The sequence below is a fragment of the Embiotoca jacksoni genome, unplaced genomic scaffold, assembly GCF_022577435.1.
Source record: "Embiotoca jacksoni isolate LCO1_2020_lvr unplaced genomic scaffold, fEmbJac1.0.p SCAF_2, whole genome shotgun sequence".
In the NCBI taxonomy this organism is placed as follows: domain Eukaryota; kingdom Metazoa; phylum Chordata; class Actinopteri; family Embiotocidae; genus Embiotoca; species Embiotoca jacksoni.
In genome coordinates this window covers 23,264,867-23,279,866 of record NW_027185340.1, presented here as the reverse complement: position 1 = coordinate 23,279,866, position 15,000 = coordinate 23,264,867, and the positions used below count along the sequence as shown (strand labels likewise).

At 41.8% G+C, this 15,000-nt stretch overlaps 2 long non-coding RNA genes across 2 annotated transcripts in view; both read right to left on the bottom strand.

Moving 5' to 3' along the window:
• LOC138201531 (uncharacterized) overlaps positions 1–15,000 on the bottom strand; it is a 44,137-nt gene that overhangs the window by 7,752 nt on the left and 21,385 nt on the right. The gene's annotated exons all lie outside the window — the stretch shown is intronic.
• The window catches only part of LOC138201532 (uncharacterized), an 8,690-nt gene continuing 6,570 nt past the window's right edge, over positions 12,881–15,000 (bottom strand). The window contains exons 2-3 of the long non-coding RNA XR_011178494.1: positions 13,944–14,006; positions 12,881–12,951 (exon numbers count right to left, since the gene is read on the bottom strand). This is a non-coding gene — a long non-coding RNA (uncharacterized lncRNA). The remainder of the gene's footprint in view (positions 12,952–13,943; positions 14,007–15,000) is intronic.

Below are 15,000 nucleotides of genomic sequence, written 5' to 3'. Positions count from 1 at the left end.
TTCTTATCTTCTTTAGCGTAGGATACACCGGACCATCCTTGATGCGAGGACGGGAGATAACGCCGTCCCACAATCCCTCGCAGCCGCAACATCTACTGCGACGCATCACTTGGCCGTTCAGGAATGTTGATATGAGCAGGAGTAGATTTAAAAGCTGAACATGTGATGTGCATATAATTAGAATTCATGTTGATCAATATGAGGACAGGAGGGTGAGCGTGAACAACCGCCTCCTCTATAAAAAATGTTTTTCATGTTATGGAAGATCACTTTCTGATCACACGACGAACACTGAATTTCAGGATTTTCACACATCCCACCGCCAACCATGTTGGTTCATGAAGATTACAAAGAGCGCAAAATATTTGCACTGTATAATTGTACATATAGATGCGCTCCCATAACTAACGTGACCTTTCTGATCAATAACGTGAACTAACGACTAAACTGTAGAAAAAAGTAGCCCAGTAACAACAAACATATGTTCACGTAGCCTGCTTTGAGTTGCTGTACAAATGTCACATTAACAGAACTCCATACTTGACCTCAAATATCATTAGCCAAAGGAAAGTCAATGATTCAGTTAAAGGACCGGCGGTTGCAGCGCTGCAGCAGACACACTGCCAGCGTGGACACACGTGAGTGAGCTGCAGTTGCACAGTGAGGTATAAGTAACGCACACGTCCTGCGTCACCTGCAGCAACAAACATAGTTGCTTGACAGTCCTTTCCTCAGCTCAACAAAAGCTCTGTGGCATTCCAACTTTTTAATCAGCTAGTGTTAATGTAATAAACTGCTGATAACACACACCCAATGTGTGTCACCAAAGTCAATAGGGTTCATATATAAGATATATATATATATATATATATATATATAGTGGTGTGAAAAAGTGTTTGCCCACTTCCTGATTTCTTATTTTTTTGCATGCTTGTCACACTTAAATGTTTCAGATCATCAAACAAATTTAAATATTAGTATATATATATATATATATATATCTCCATCGACAACAGACTGAACTAGAAGACCAACATCAACGCTGTCTACAAGAAGGTGATGAGTCGACTCTTTTTCTTGAGGAAAATTCGACCCTTCAATGTGTGCAGCGAGATGTTGGAGATGTTCTACCATCTGTTGTGGCCAGTGAACTGTACTTCACTGGGGTCTGCTGGGGGAGCAGCGTTGGAGCCGGAGACACCAACAGACTTAACAAACTGGTTAAGAAGGCCGGCTCCATCATCGGCTACAAACTGGACAGTCTGGAAAAGGTGGTGGAGAGGAGGATGCTGAACAAACTATTGTCCATATTGGATCATCCTGACCACCCTCTCCACCACCTACTGCAGGGACAGAGGAGGACGTTCTCCTAAAGACTCCTCCAGCCGCTGTCACAAGGACAGATACAGGAGATCATTCCTGATACAGGAGATCATTCCTGATACAGGAGATCATTCCAGATACAGGAGATCATTCCTGATACAGGAGATCATTCCTGATACAGGAGATCATTCCTGATACAGGAGATCATTCCTGATACAGGAGATGAGATCGTTCCAGATACAGGAGATCATTCCTGATACAGGAGATGAGATCGTTCCTGATACAGGAGATCATTCCTGATACATGAGATCGTTCCTGATACAGGAGATCATTCCTGATACATGAGATCGTTCCTGATACAGGAGATCGTTCCTGATACAGGAGATGAGATCGTTCCTGATACAGGAGATCGTTCCAGATACAGGAGATCATTCCTGATACAGGAGATCATTCCTGATACAGGAGATCATTCCTGATACAGGAGATCATTCCTGATACAGGAGATCATTCCTGATACAGGAGATGAGATCGTTCCTGATACAGGAGATCGTTCCAGATACAGGAGATCATTCCAGATACAGGAGATCATTCCTGATACAGGAGATCATTCCTGATACAGGAGATGAGATCGTTCCAGATACAGGAGATCATTCCTGATACAGGAGATGAGATCGTTCCTGATACAGGAGATCATTCCTGATACATGAGATCGTTCCTGATACAGGAGATCATTCCTGATACATGAGATCGTTCCTGATACAGGAGATCGTTCCTGATACAGGAGATCATTCCTGCCGACCGCAATAAGACTGTACATTAATTCACCTCTGGCAAAATCCATCACACAACAATAACACCATTGGTTGTCTGGTTTCTTGTTTGTTTAAATCTTTGCACTATTGTTTAGTTAGTTTTAATTTAATTATTCTATTTTATTTTATTCTATTTATTGTATATACTGTGCATTTTTATATTTAATATTTTTTACTGTTGTTTTATTGCTTTCCTGTACCTATAATGTTGCTGTCGTGAAATAAATTTCCCCTTGTGGGATTAATAAAGTAAGTATCTATCTATCTATCTATCTATCTATCTATCTATCTATCTATCTATCTATCTATCTATCTATCTATCTATCTATCTATCTATCTATCTATCTATCTATCTATCTATCTATCTATCTATCTATCTATCTATCTATCTATCTATCTATCTATCTATCTATCTATCTATCTATCTATCTATGCTACCAAACAAGACTGTGGAAAATGTGTTCCTTTATTCCTTCTCATAGATGTGAAAATATTTTTATCTTAATACCTGAAAACTGTTATCTGTCGGTGGCTCATCTCATTCTCCAGGCCACAATGAGTGTTTGTGCAAAATTTCATGTCAATCCACATGTTGAGATATTTCAGTCTGGACCAAATAACTGGTGGACAGACCTGGAGCCATGCCGCTGGGATTGAAGCCTCATAATATTTCAGACCTGCAATATAACAGCAGGCGAGTATCCAGACATTCACAGCAGATCGTCTGTGACTGTGTTGTTGAAATACTCTTTTCTGCTTCAAAATAAATAAAAAAAGCTCTTTCTTTTTGATGTTATTTCCATGCACAGACATTTCCTGCTTTGTGTTAAATTTTGTATACATTAACTTATATTTTCTCTCATGTAGATTCAAATCAGTAAGAGCATTTGCAAAATGAAGACATGCTATCTTTTAGATCATTTAGTTACACTTTCCCTGTCTTACTACTTGGCCATGTGCATTGACTGACGGTATCAATAGACATGTTTTTAAGGGTTATAGGTTCAAATAATTGAGGATTGTGTCTCTGAAAAAGACAAACTCCCAATCCCAGCTGTAAAATATGCCACTATGTGTCAATCATAGTGGCAGTCAGGTGCTTGAAATGTCATTACGAAGGTAAATGGGGGCGGCGACATTCTTTAGCACACAAGCAGGCACGCACACACACACACACACACACACACACACACACACACACACACACACACACACACACACACACACACACACACACACAGCACAAATGGGGCGGAGAGACACTTCCAACCTCCTGTCATGTGCTCTTCATCTACATCATGCCATGTCTGCTGCGCTGCTACATTCTCGCTCCCCTTTTACTCCCTGCATCCTCTCAGCTGCTTCGATTCTTCGTCTTTCTGAAACGCTGAAACTTAGGTGACAGAAAGAGATATCTCACCCTTATTTCACAACACCGTCCCCTCGGTCTGTCCCTGACACTGGCTGGTCCTCCAGCCTACACTGTCACATGCTGTGGTGGCAGGAGGTCAGCTGCCTGTCTGTCCATCTGTCTGACATGACAGGGAACGTGCTGCGTTTTTTTGCTTCATCAGGATTTCCCGCAGAAAGGAATCCAAGCAGAATGCCGATCTCATGCTTGTCTGTCTTGTTTCTCTGAGCTCACTGAGCCGGTTGTGGACCTAAACTTAGGGGCTGACGTGAGAGCAGATAAAAAGTCTCGTCACAGGATGCTAGTGGCTGGCACTTCACCTCTGACTTCTTGGTGCAAACAGAAATACCCAAGGGTCACCTGGCATGGCTCTGTGTTTTTAGGATGGTATCAGTGAGCCCAGGTGGATGCTGTCATCTGTATGCATGACTGACATTCAGTCTGGAGGTAGAAAAGGCTACACATGGGTGTGCTGAGTCGTGGGGTTGGTGGTTGGTGGTTGCTTTACTGGCGTGGCCATAATGAAATGCAATATTTTCAAAGCAGATGTACAACCCCGTTTCCCAGAAAGTTGGGGCGCTGTATAAAATGTACACTTTTTAGCATAAAACAACTTTTCCAGTCTTTTGTTAACCCTGTCCCAACTCCCTTGAGATGTTGCTGGCATCAAATTCAAAGTGAACATAATATTTTTCATAAAACAATCAAAAATGTCTCCGTTTCAACATTTGACATGTTGTCTTTGGTCTATTTGCAATAAAATATGGGTTTATGTGATTTGTAAATCATTACATTCTGTTTTTTATTACATTTTACACAGTGCCCTGACTTTTTGGGAAACGGGGTTGTAAAAGGTTTATAGTCTAAGTCTAATAATTCAGATCACTGTAATTGTAAACCTCATACAACATGCTTTGACAATACTGTATGCAATTATGTTCATGTCTGTATTCAAATGTTAACTGACCAGTCTAAACATTAAAACTACTGACACATTAAGTGAATAACATGAATTATGTTGTTACAATGGCACCTGTCAAAAGGTGGTATATATTAGGCAGCAGGTCGTCACTACTTGAAGTTGATGACTTGGCAGCAGGAAAGAAAAGTAAGCATAAGGACCTGAGTGACTCTAACGGGCCAAACTGAGATGGCTAGTTGTCTGGGTCAGATCAATTTGTTGGATGTTCCCGGTATGCAGAGTTTAATACCTCCCAAAAGTGGTCTAAAGCAGAGGTCTTCAACAGGGGGTCCGTGACCTTTTGGGGGTCCGTGAAATTTTTGGTTAATTAGACAATTTTTCTTTTTTTTTTTTTTCTATTTTTTTTCCCACAAATTTAAATGTCTTTAAATAGACATTAACATGAATCCATCATATTGTAGTGAATGGATAAATGGAGGCAGAAGATGTTATCTTTCAGTCAGAAATACACACATTCAGCGACACACAGGAGCTCTCTCAAGCTGAGCACCGCTTCACTCACAGCGTGAGACTAACCTGGACCTGTCCCTCCAAGCCTCCTGCACTCCTCCAGTTTAATATAAAACACAATTTTATACAATATATATAGTAGGGGGTCCCTGCTCCATCTCTTTATCAGTTTGGGGGTCCTTGGCCTGAAAAACGTTGAAGACCCCTGGTCTAAAGAAAGAACAAGCAGTGAACCACCGACAGGGTCATGGGTGCCTGTGGCTCACTGAGGTGCGTGGGAACTGTGTTGTGCCCGAGTGGTCTGATCCCACAGAGTTATCGTACTGTAGCACAAATATCTGAAACTTTAATGCTCGCTATAATAAAAGAAAGTTTCAGAAAACAGCGCATCGAAGCCACAGACCATTCAGAGTGGACATGCTGACCGCTGACTCCCGCTGAAAACACCAACAATGGACCTGTGAGCTGCAGTGGATCAATGGTGAGACAGATAAATATTTCCTGTCTCAACTTCGGCAGAACGCTGTTGGTCTAAAAGTTGCTAAAAGATAATTGCTAAATGTTCAACTCTGTCCCCTGTAACAGAACAACCTGGCCTGTGGCCTCCAGGTAATTTGAGATTGATTGCCATGATGTTGAAGGAACAGCAAACACCAACACGGGCTTTTGTGGATGAAATGCTGGATAAAAAAATAAGTATGGACCCAAGAAGGTGCAGCCAACACTCATCCACTGCGTCAGGAGCAGGAAGAGAGCAGCAGGCGGCCATGACAGTGGTTTGCTCGGACCAAAAGATAAACATGACACCTACAAACCCAAAGAACACCATGCTGGAGACCTGAAGGAGCACAAACAGCTCCACAGCTAGATATGAGGCTCAGATTTAACTTTGTTTGTGGCTGTAGAAAGATCAGCAGTAATATATCCAACCTGACTTAGATCGAGGTTATTTTTCCACTGGTTCTGTCGGCGACGCGTTCCGTCTCCGACATGGCTGCCGGAGTGAGTCGGCGTCATTGAAGTCAACGCTTTATATCCCACCGGCTCACCAGCGTCCCAGGAGCTGCTCTGCGGAAGACAGGCAGTAAGTCTATTTTTGACGGAAGAGGCACGCAGACCGCGGCAATCTCAACAGAGCAGATCAGCTGGACAGGAAGTTTGTCGAGAAAACAAAATAAAATTCTGAGAACATTTTCAAAATAAAACACCCATGTGCAAACTCCCGGTCGTAGAAAACTTCACTACATTACTGTCTTAATGTTTTTAAGCAGCCTCTAAAAACTAAAAGTAGGAAATGACAACAATAACCTCAAAATGGACACAAAAGAAGCCGTTTAACAACGTTTACCCGTGACAGAAGCACAGAGATCAAGGAAACATGACCAAATGAGGAAGGAAGACAAAACATGCAGACAAAACGCTGCCTTGAAAGTGTTACACCTTTGCAGGACGCAGTGAAAAGCACATAATGAGGACGGGACATCATGTGAGGATGTGCCGGGAATGTCAAACATCTTACGGACACAGGTAATGCTATCTGTGGGTTACACATCCAGTAGAGATTTATTTCGTTAACACATTTAAAGATGAGATTTATTTTTGTTGGGAAATTATTTTGTGATTGTTCTGTATCGTTGATTTGGGACGGTATAATACGGTGCACCTTGGTGGTGATGTTGGTCTTGATTTAGGTTGGGCGGAGTGGTATGTGGTAAGGTGATAAGGCCATGTTTTGGTAGGTAGTTTGGTTGTTCGTATTTTGTGAAGGAGGAAGATTAAAAGAAGTGGTGTTGCAGAAAAAGCTGTCCCTGTGCTTTTCTTAACCCATAGCCCAAAAGTAAGTTATCTCAAGAAACAGTTTCATCTGTAGTTAATTCTACAAAGTTACCAGCATTACAACCTTATCCATCAGTTAACCAAAAGCCTGAAGCTGTTTCTGTGCTATTTTCCAACTCTGGATTTTGACTGTATTTTTTTAAATTTATTTTGTGCCAGAAACTGGATGTTTAGGTTTCACTCAAGATCTTTGGTTTTGGTCTGTCTGGTTGTTTTCAAGTACTGTTGCCCTCTTGTATGCAATCAAACTTTTTTTTTTTTAGTGAGGATGCACATTGAACTTTGTGAATTTGGGCATTATTCACGATGCCTTCCACATCATGTTGGTTCCAGCTGTTTCAAACGCCTTCACACCAAACTCTGTGGTAGTTTCCTCCTCTGGCTGACTCACCAGGTTTGGTATGTGAAAGTCACCAACACTTTGAATGTCTGGTGAACTTGTGGTCAAACCAAAGTAGAGACTGGCACAACATATGAAGCCTGCATTGCACTGCAGTAATTACTGGTCGCTCCAGTCCACAATCTGGGATATCATGTTGGAAATGATGCTTAGTCACCAGTTTGGACGTAAGGTTTTTACGTAACTGTCCTGATTCAGTGTGCGTCATCAAGCATCACGTACGTTCACGTTCAGCCCTTGTAGCGGTTGTCTATGTGTATGTTAGATGGTTATTTAGACCTGGATGTGGTAAACCATGTTTATTTCCCTCCAAACCTTGTTTTGCTGCATCATCATCTTTGGTACTTTGAGTCTGGAGCAAAGACCGAGGTGAAATGAGTTGATCAGGAATATCATTCTTTTAATTTAGAGTTTAGAGGTACTTTCTTAAAACCCGATTCCTCTCCATTTGCCTATGTAGAAGTTTCCATATCTCTCCATCACTTTTTTTTGCCTTCTTGGTTCATGATGATGTCACATGAACTGATGCTGGACATTCATCCAGAAATGCTCAGGGTCATAACAATGCTCTGATTTTATACCTCCACTGAATCAACACTGCTGTAGTACTTACAGACAACCACAGTCTAACCATGTTCATGTGTGGTTAGTGCCTTGAAATGCTCAGTCATTGGAAAGTTGATTGAAAACATTTTGGGGAGCTTTGTGGGCCTTTATTGACAGTCGACAGAGACGTGGAACAAAATGATTGGAGACATGAAGTAAAAGGAACAAGGATCCCCGACTGGATTTGAACTGTGGATATTTCTTTTCATGGTTTGTGCATTAACTCCTACTCCACCTTTGTCCCATAATGCCTTGTTGTAGAAGTCCATCTTTTGTGAATAATTTTCCATTAAGTAAGTGTCCAATTAATTCATTCCAAGTAAATACTAATTACAGGGTCCCTTAAAGTTGAAGTGGATCTGATTAGGAGGCATCCTACGTGGGTCTGTCACCCTCCATAGAGAATCGCTTGCAGTTCCTTCCCACTGGGCGTAGACCTCAGGTTCATTTTAAGCAAACAGCTCGCGCCAATCCCGGCCGACACGCTGCCACCGCTGCAACTAACTCCCGTTTTTTCCAGAGCATTTTTCCTTGAGCACAGCCTATTTTTATTAAAATGTTTACCAGACTGTTATCACAGCAAAGAGAACTGAAGCTGTGAGTGACAGTCAGCGCAGCCAGGCTACCTGTGACCCAAGTTTGGATAAAATGGATGGTTGGAAAATGCTAGTATAACTGATACTTTGTGAAATCTGTTCTCAAACAGGCATACAGTTAAACATATATAGAGAAAACATTTTCTCCCGACATTATAACACATCGAGGAATGAAGTCTTACAGCTCAATTGTCACCTTCCTTTATCAGACAGAAATGTGAAAGCCAGTCTGTTTTTTATTTATTTTGTAAATCTTTTTGATTTTACATTTATCATAGTAAAACAAAGAATGGCTGAACAACATTTTGGTGATCTGTGAAGTACTTCACTAGAATGAGTATTTAAAGGTAATTGACCTCTAAAATGTCAGTGTACAACGAGAACTGTTTCTCAAGTGCAACTCAATGATTCCCACTTCAATGAGACCCACAGACCTTTGCAGATGTGACATAAGCTCAGTACAATGACTGCTTTTACAGTGATGTGGTGGGTAAGAAGGTTATGAATTTATGAATTTATACCTCAAACTGGAACCTGAGAAAAACACTTTGCCTCCAGTCTCAGTCTGAGCTTTTCTTATTTTCCCTCATCATCCTCCTCCCGTCATTTCTGCAGAACAAAATGTCCTTTTGAAACTAAAAAAAATCTGAAAAACATTTGATATTTACTGTCCATGTTCGAAGACACAACAGGTGTTACATGAAGAGAATTAAACCTTTGTGATTTTAAATGAACCTATATCTTTGTGAGCTGTCTGGGGCAAAACATGAAATGCTCCACCTCAGTCGCCTAAGTACGTTTTTCATCTATTTTTATGATATTATGTAGAATGTTTAGTTTTCAGTCTTCTTTGTCCTGCTACTATTACAGACATGTCTGAACTAACTAAACACAGGCTTTTTTTGGATGTAAAAATAGGATCAAGTATCAAGTTTTCTCACATCTGGTAGAGAAGCCAGAAGTTTCACTTTCATTTCAGCTCCTTTAAAGACATTGAAATTTTCAATTGAAGTGGACTTTAAGTACCCAGTGTCAGGAGGTGTTTAATTCATTGTATTGTTTTGAAGGGAGAGCAACCTGAGTTCCTGTCAACAGTGGTTAAATATTCTACAGCTGACTGTAGACTGACTGTAGGAGGTCTAGTGAAGTTGTCACGGAGCCTTAAAGTCCACAGAATGAGGAGGTCGGGGTGAATGGATGGGTCAATAAAATGTTTGACATGAACTCGGGAGACCACTTTTTGTTTCCTGTTTCCTACCAACAGTCAGTGTTGGATCATTTCAACCACGAGTGCAGGCATTAACCAAGTGGTAAATATTGTATCGAGGACAAGGACGATTTCATTACCGTAGCAAACAAGTAATTGGAACCCAAATTATACAAAGTGCACCATAAAAGTTTTTTTTTTCAACTGAAATTTGTAACAACTTTAAAAGGCAGTGATAAATGAATGTATCCTGTCAAAAGGGCCGGATATGCATAGGTCAGTTACGAATGACCTCTTTTTGTATTATTCTTCTTCTTTAATTTTAAAGAGTGTTGGTATTACCGTGATTGCGATTACCTAAACATAGAACTCAACAAAAAATTTCCCAAATTTCCCAGCTTTAACTGATGACGTCAGATTTTTTTTTTCTGGTGAACTCCCTGTGACTCCTGTGATATTTGGCATGTAAATCCCCTCTCGCCCTTTCTGCCTGTGAAGGCTTACTGATGGGGGAAGCCCTACAGTAGAGGTCGTTACGTGACACTCCAATGACTTATTACAGCAGTGACGCAAACGCGAGAGGGAGTGTGTGTTTGTACCTCTGAGACGAGGTGGGATGCCGGCTGATGATATCACTGATGCCACCTTCAGATGATAGCACCTTCACCTTCTCCCCTGTCCTCCTTGAACATGTTTACGTGTGACAGACGAGGACAGATGGCCTGATCTCTCCTACAGTTTGTTTTGTTTCAGTTTTTCCCCTATTATCATCATCATCACTCTTTTTCTCAGCATTCTGTTGTTTTGCATTTTCTGACTGTGCATGCAGTCCTCACACCACGCACGTCATCAAGAGCTTATCAAAGCAACAATAAACCGCCCACACACTCCTCCCATCACAGGCCATTAGCAACCACTTGCATTGTTGGGATTCTCATACTGGGCCCTGATGGATTTGTTAGGCTCATGTAATATTGTCACGAAAACAGTTTGTGGAGCTGAATTGAGGACTTGAGTAGTCACACATGGGCACGACCTGCATTGATGATGGAAATGAGACCTGTGATTCAGTGTGTGGGACATTTAATAAAAACAAATCCATTACATACATAAAGACGTTATGTTTTGTCCTTTTTTGAGGTCATCTCTGCTGCAACTAGAGTGCTTGTTTCATCAAGCTATTACACATCTCAGCTTTTATTTCATAGCACACTTTATATTGTGTTTGAAACATGTCATTTCAACAGGAATTTATTGAAAAACTTGTACTGTTTGAAACCATGTCAACTCCTTTGTTTACGTGCAAACCCTTTCATTCAGCATTGCCTTTGAAAACCTGTTACACAAAGAATTGGTGCACATTTTCAATTTGAATACAACACTGGCATGCCCATCTGTGTATGCACTGAATGAGCTGCGTGTATGGGGGATGTAATATTACTCCTTTTAATACTGTATAGACAAATAAACCAGGTGTCTTCCAAAGTGCTTGAACTTTTCTCATTATGCATCCCAGAGGCTGATTGTGTGGACTGCTTACATGTACCATCAAAGTGTCGGAGCATCACACTTTGTTCAACCAAAAATCCAAAACCCCATTTACAAAGATATTAAACATGAACAAGTAAATCCTCACATTTCCAAAGGTGAAAGCTGATTATGTTTGTAATTTGTCTTGATAAATGACAAATCACTAAATGTTTATCCATGAAATTTCTGTCCTTTGACTAATTGAATAGTTCACCAATTGTTTTAGCCTTTCTCATTATTATCCCTTGATGACCTTTACATATAAGTTTTTTTCAATAAATTTACAGCAATCCAAAAGTCATCTCTCTGACTTGGTGATAACAGAAGACAAACTCTGTAATTGACAAGGTTTGCTGTTGTAAGGGACTTTCTTTTCTTATCTCAGCTGTGGAGACTCATTATATTTTCACCTGTATTGCCAGAGTGTTGCTGCAGGGCTGCAACAGGACAAAGATGCCGCTGCTGAATCCCTGCTGAATACATACATTCAAAGAGGAATCATGCCCCTTTGTAAATGTCTTTATGTGGCTCAGTGCCTTGACATATGTTTACAATGTTTCCTCTCAGTGTGTGTGTGTGAAGAGGAGTGTCCCTTGAGGGAAGTTGCTCTCAGAAATTAGACATACTAATTTATATTTGAATTGTGAAGTGAAGACAAACCGGTGGATGTAAAAGTTGCTTTGAATAAGGTGTCTGCAAGTGTGTCACTCTCACAGCTGCACACACAAGTCGGGATGCAGAATGTCTTCTGAAAGCATTGTTGTGAAGTTTTGGTATAATCCTAGGTGTGTGTGTGTGTGTGTGTGTGTGTTGGCTGCAGGGAAGACAGCGCTGTCCCACTAATAAGGAGCCAGCCTGACAGCAGTCTGACAACCTCCTGACACACAACAACCCAGCTTTGTGCTGAGTTATAGAATATTCCTGGCATCTCTTGCTCGGGGTTAACTCCTGGGACACACAAGCAACACTGAATCAATTTAGATTTTGCACATTCCGAGATTTTCTTACACCCTTCAAAAATTATATTGAGTCTGACAAACGACAGCACGGGTCACTCAGTTGTATTAATTTGAAGTATTTTCTTTTTATTGAATTGTCAGGGTCAGGCACACGAAGCACATTGCCAGAATAGATGAATACGTACCTTTATCAGCACCTGAGGGTTAAATAACTGATGTTTCTATTGCTACCCAGAAACCCAGCAGACAATGTAGCTGTAGAATTGAACCACACAGAAATCTACATTGTATGCCAGGTTCAGGATGAAGCAAAAGTTCTCTCCGAAAGGCTTTTCAAACAGGCGTCGAATAAACAAATTTCTTAGAAATTATTGTCATAGAACATTCATAGTTGTAACCAAGGACATCTTATACAAAGATCATCGAACAGAGACGCAGCGGGAGTGAGGCAGAAACAGTGAGAATTAAAAGAAGAATGGCAGAAGGACGAAGGAGTAAAAAAAAAAGAAAAAGAAAAACACACAAAAAGCCTTGACAAGGGCCTCTTGTGGAGTTGTGACACAGAGAACATCCTGTCTATGGGGTCACAGGATGGAGCCCCCCTGGCGACGCAGCCAATCAGGGGACTGGAATGTGTCACCAGCCAATGGCGGAGGAATGGGCACGCTCGACAGGGACATAGGCAGAGCCGTCAGAGACCCAGTAGCCAGATGTAGCTGCTGATTGCTACACAGGATCTACACTGCCTACTGAGCAACTGACAGCAGCCAGAGAGCAGTGAACCGGGGAGGGCCGGCCGGTTTGGTCAGGTCTGGGTGGGGAGACTCAGTAGACCCCATCTGAGGAGAGAGTGAGGAAAGAGCTCCATTATAGATACGTACAGTAGTCTGTAAAGGAGAAACATATTGATGCATGAGAGAAGAATTATAAAAAAAGAAGAATGAGAAAGTGTCAGTGGTGAAGATGAAGATGATGCAAACATGGAGGAGGGAGGGAGGGTGTGGTGGTAGTGAACTGCAGGGACGAGATCAAGCAGAAGACCTGGAGGAGCCTAAGGGAGGGGAAGGATATGGGAGATTATCTGCTGACGAACATCTCCAAGCGTGGCATTATCAGTTGCAGATTCCTGTCATTCTTTCCCATTAGCCCTGAGGCGTGACAGGCAGAGGCCACCGCCATGCTGGCTCCAACACTTAGCCTGACACATAATGGGAGCACTAACTCAAACTTAATAAACTACAACAGGTAGAGGAGAGGAGAGGAGAGGAGAGGAGAGGAGAGGAGAGGAGAGGAGAGGAGAGGAGAGGAGCAGTCGTGTGGTCGTACATCTGGCTTTGCATACCTGAGGACTCATGACCATATTGATCAAACAGCTGATGGTCACTTGACTCCAATTTCTTTTGATTAAGGGAATTGTGCTGGCTTCTCTCCTCCTCACATTCCATCTTTCTGTCACCGCTACTTCTCTTTATGTCTGTCTCTTCTTTCTTCCTTCTTTCTACATTACAGTTTTGGAGTACTGTATGTTGAAGTTTCACAACTTTGAGTTGCATCATTTGAATTCTTTTACACCACAGAAGGAATTTCTATGACGGCGCCACAGCTGATTCTACCTGTGAACGTCAGGTCTAAAGATGTAATATTGTGTGTGTGCTCCCCCGCTGACACTTTACACTAAGGGATTTGAAGTGTAAAGGGATGTGGCCTCTGGCTTGTTCTTTGCTGGAGGGAATCCAGTTTTCTAAAAAGATTGTGGCGAGGAGGGTGATGGAGAAAAGTGGTGAATATAATGTAAAAAAAAAAAAAAAAAAAAAAAAAGAACATTTCTTACCTCTCCTGGGAAGCGCTTTGGGTCACATGGCGGCTCAACTGTTCTTCTAGATAAGTGCCCACCCTGAAAAAGGTAAAGATAAGACTGTAGTCACGAAGGTTAACAGATATACACGAACAATGTAGCACAGTTTAAATACATTTTTGAAAATGTTGCTTTGCAGGAATTGAGGACAGCTGTATGTTAAAACTGTCAACAGCTCTATAAGTACAAGCGTGGTATTAACAGGTCCAGACTGGTGAGCTTGTGTAAGCTCACAGAGCTAGAGATAAGGTGATAAGTTCTTCTATGTCTTATCTCTCCTCTTTTTTCCATGCTTTGGTGATTCTGCCACCACCGCTACAAAGAGAGGTCAAACGTACATAAACCAAGTGGCTTTTTTTTTTTTTTTCCATTGGAAGCTTTGGTTGGTGAGACATGGACGCTGGTAGGACAAGGTCAGAGGAACTGATACTCTCACAAATTAAACCGGGTTTTCGAAGAAACAACATCAGCTCTCAGATTTTTAGATACACATCTCAGAGGCAAAATGATTGGTGCAGAGTTTGAGGAACAAAATTCAAATAGAAGCAGGGACTTGCACAAGCAGCGGTACAATGTGCTGCAGCTACATTACAACTAGCCATGTTTGGTGGCAGGAGCCCTGGGAGAAGCTCATCAGCACTATAAAGGAAGCACATGTAGCCTCCCTGAGAATAACAGCAGCGACAAGGAGTTATGCAAATCGGGAGAGTAGGGGGAAATAAGACCAAAAAGAATGGATGAGTGAAGGGTGCAAATGAAGGGTTCAATAGACTATAGGTTGAGGGAGCTAGATCTAGGAAGGGGTGAGCACGAGGAGGCCTGAGGACGGGTGAGGTGGTGTGAGAGGAGGGGTGAGGCCAGGCATGCCATTCCATTCCTGCCTGCACTGGGCAGTTCTATTCCTAGAGTGTGGTGTATGGCAGTTGATGTGGGTTTCCTCTTAGCTGCCTAGAAGATGACTGGGCCTGACCACATCCACGTTCACTCACACACACACACACACACACACACACACACACACACACACACACAC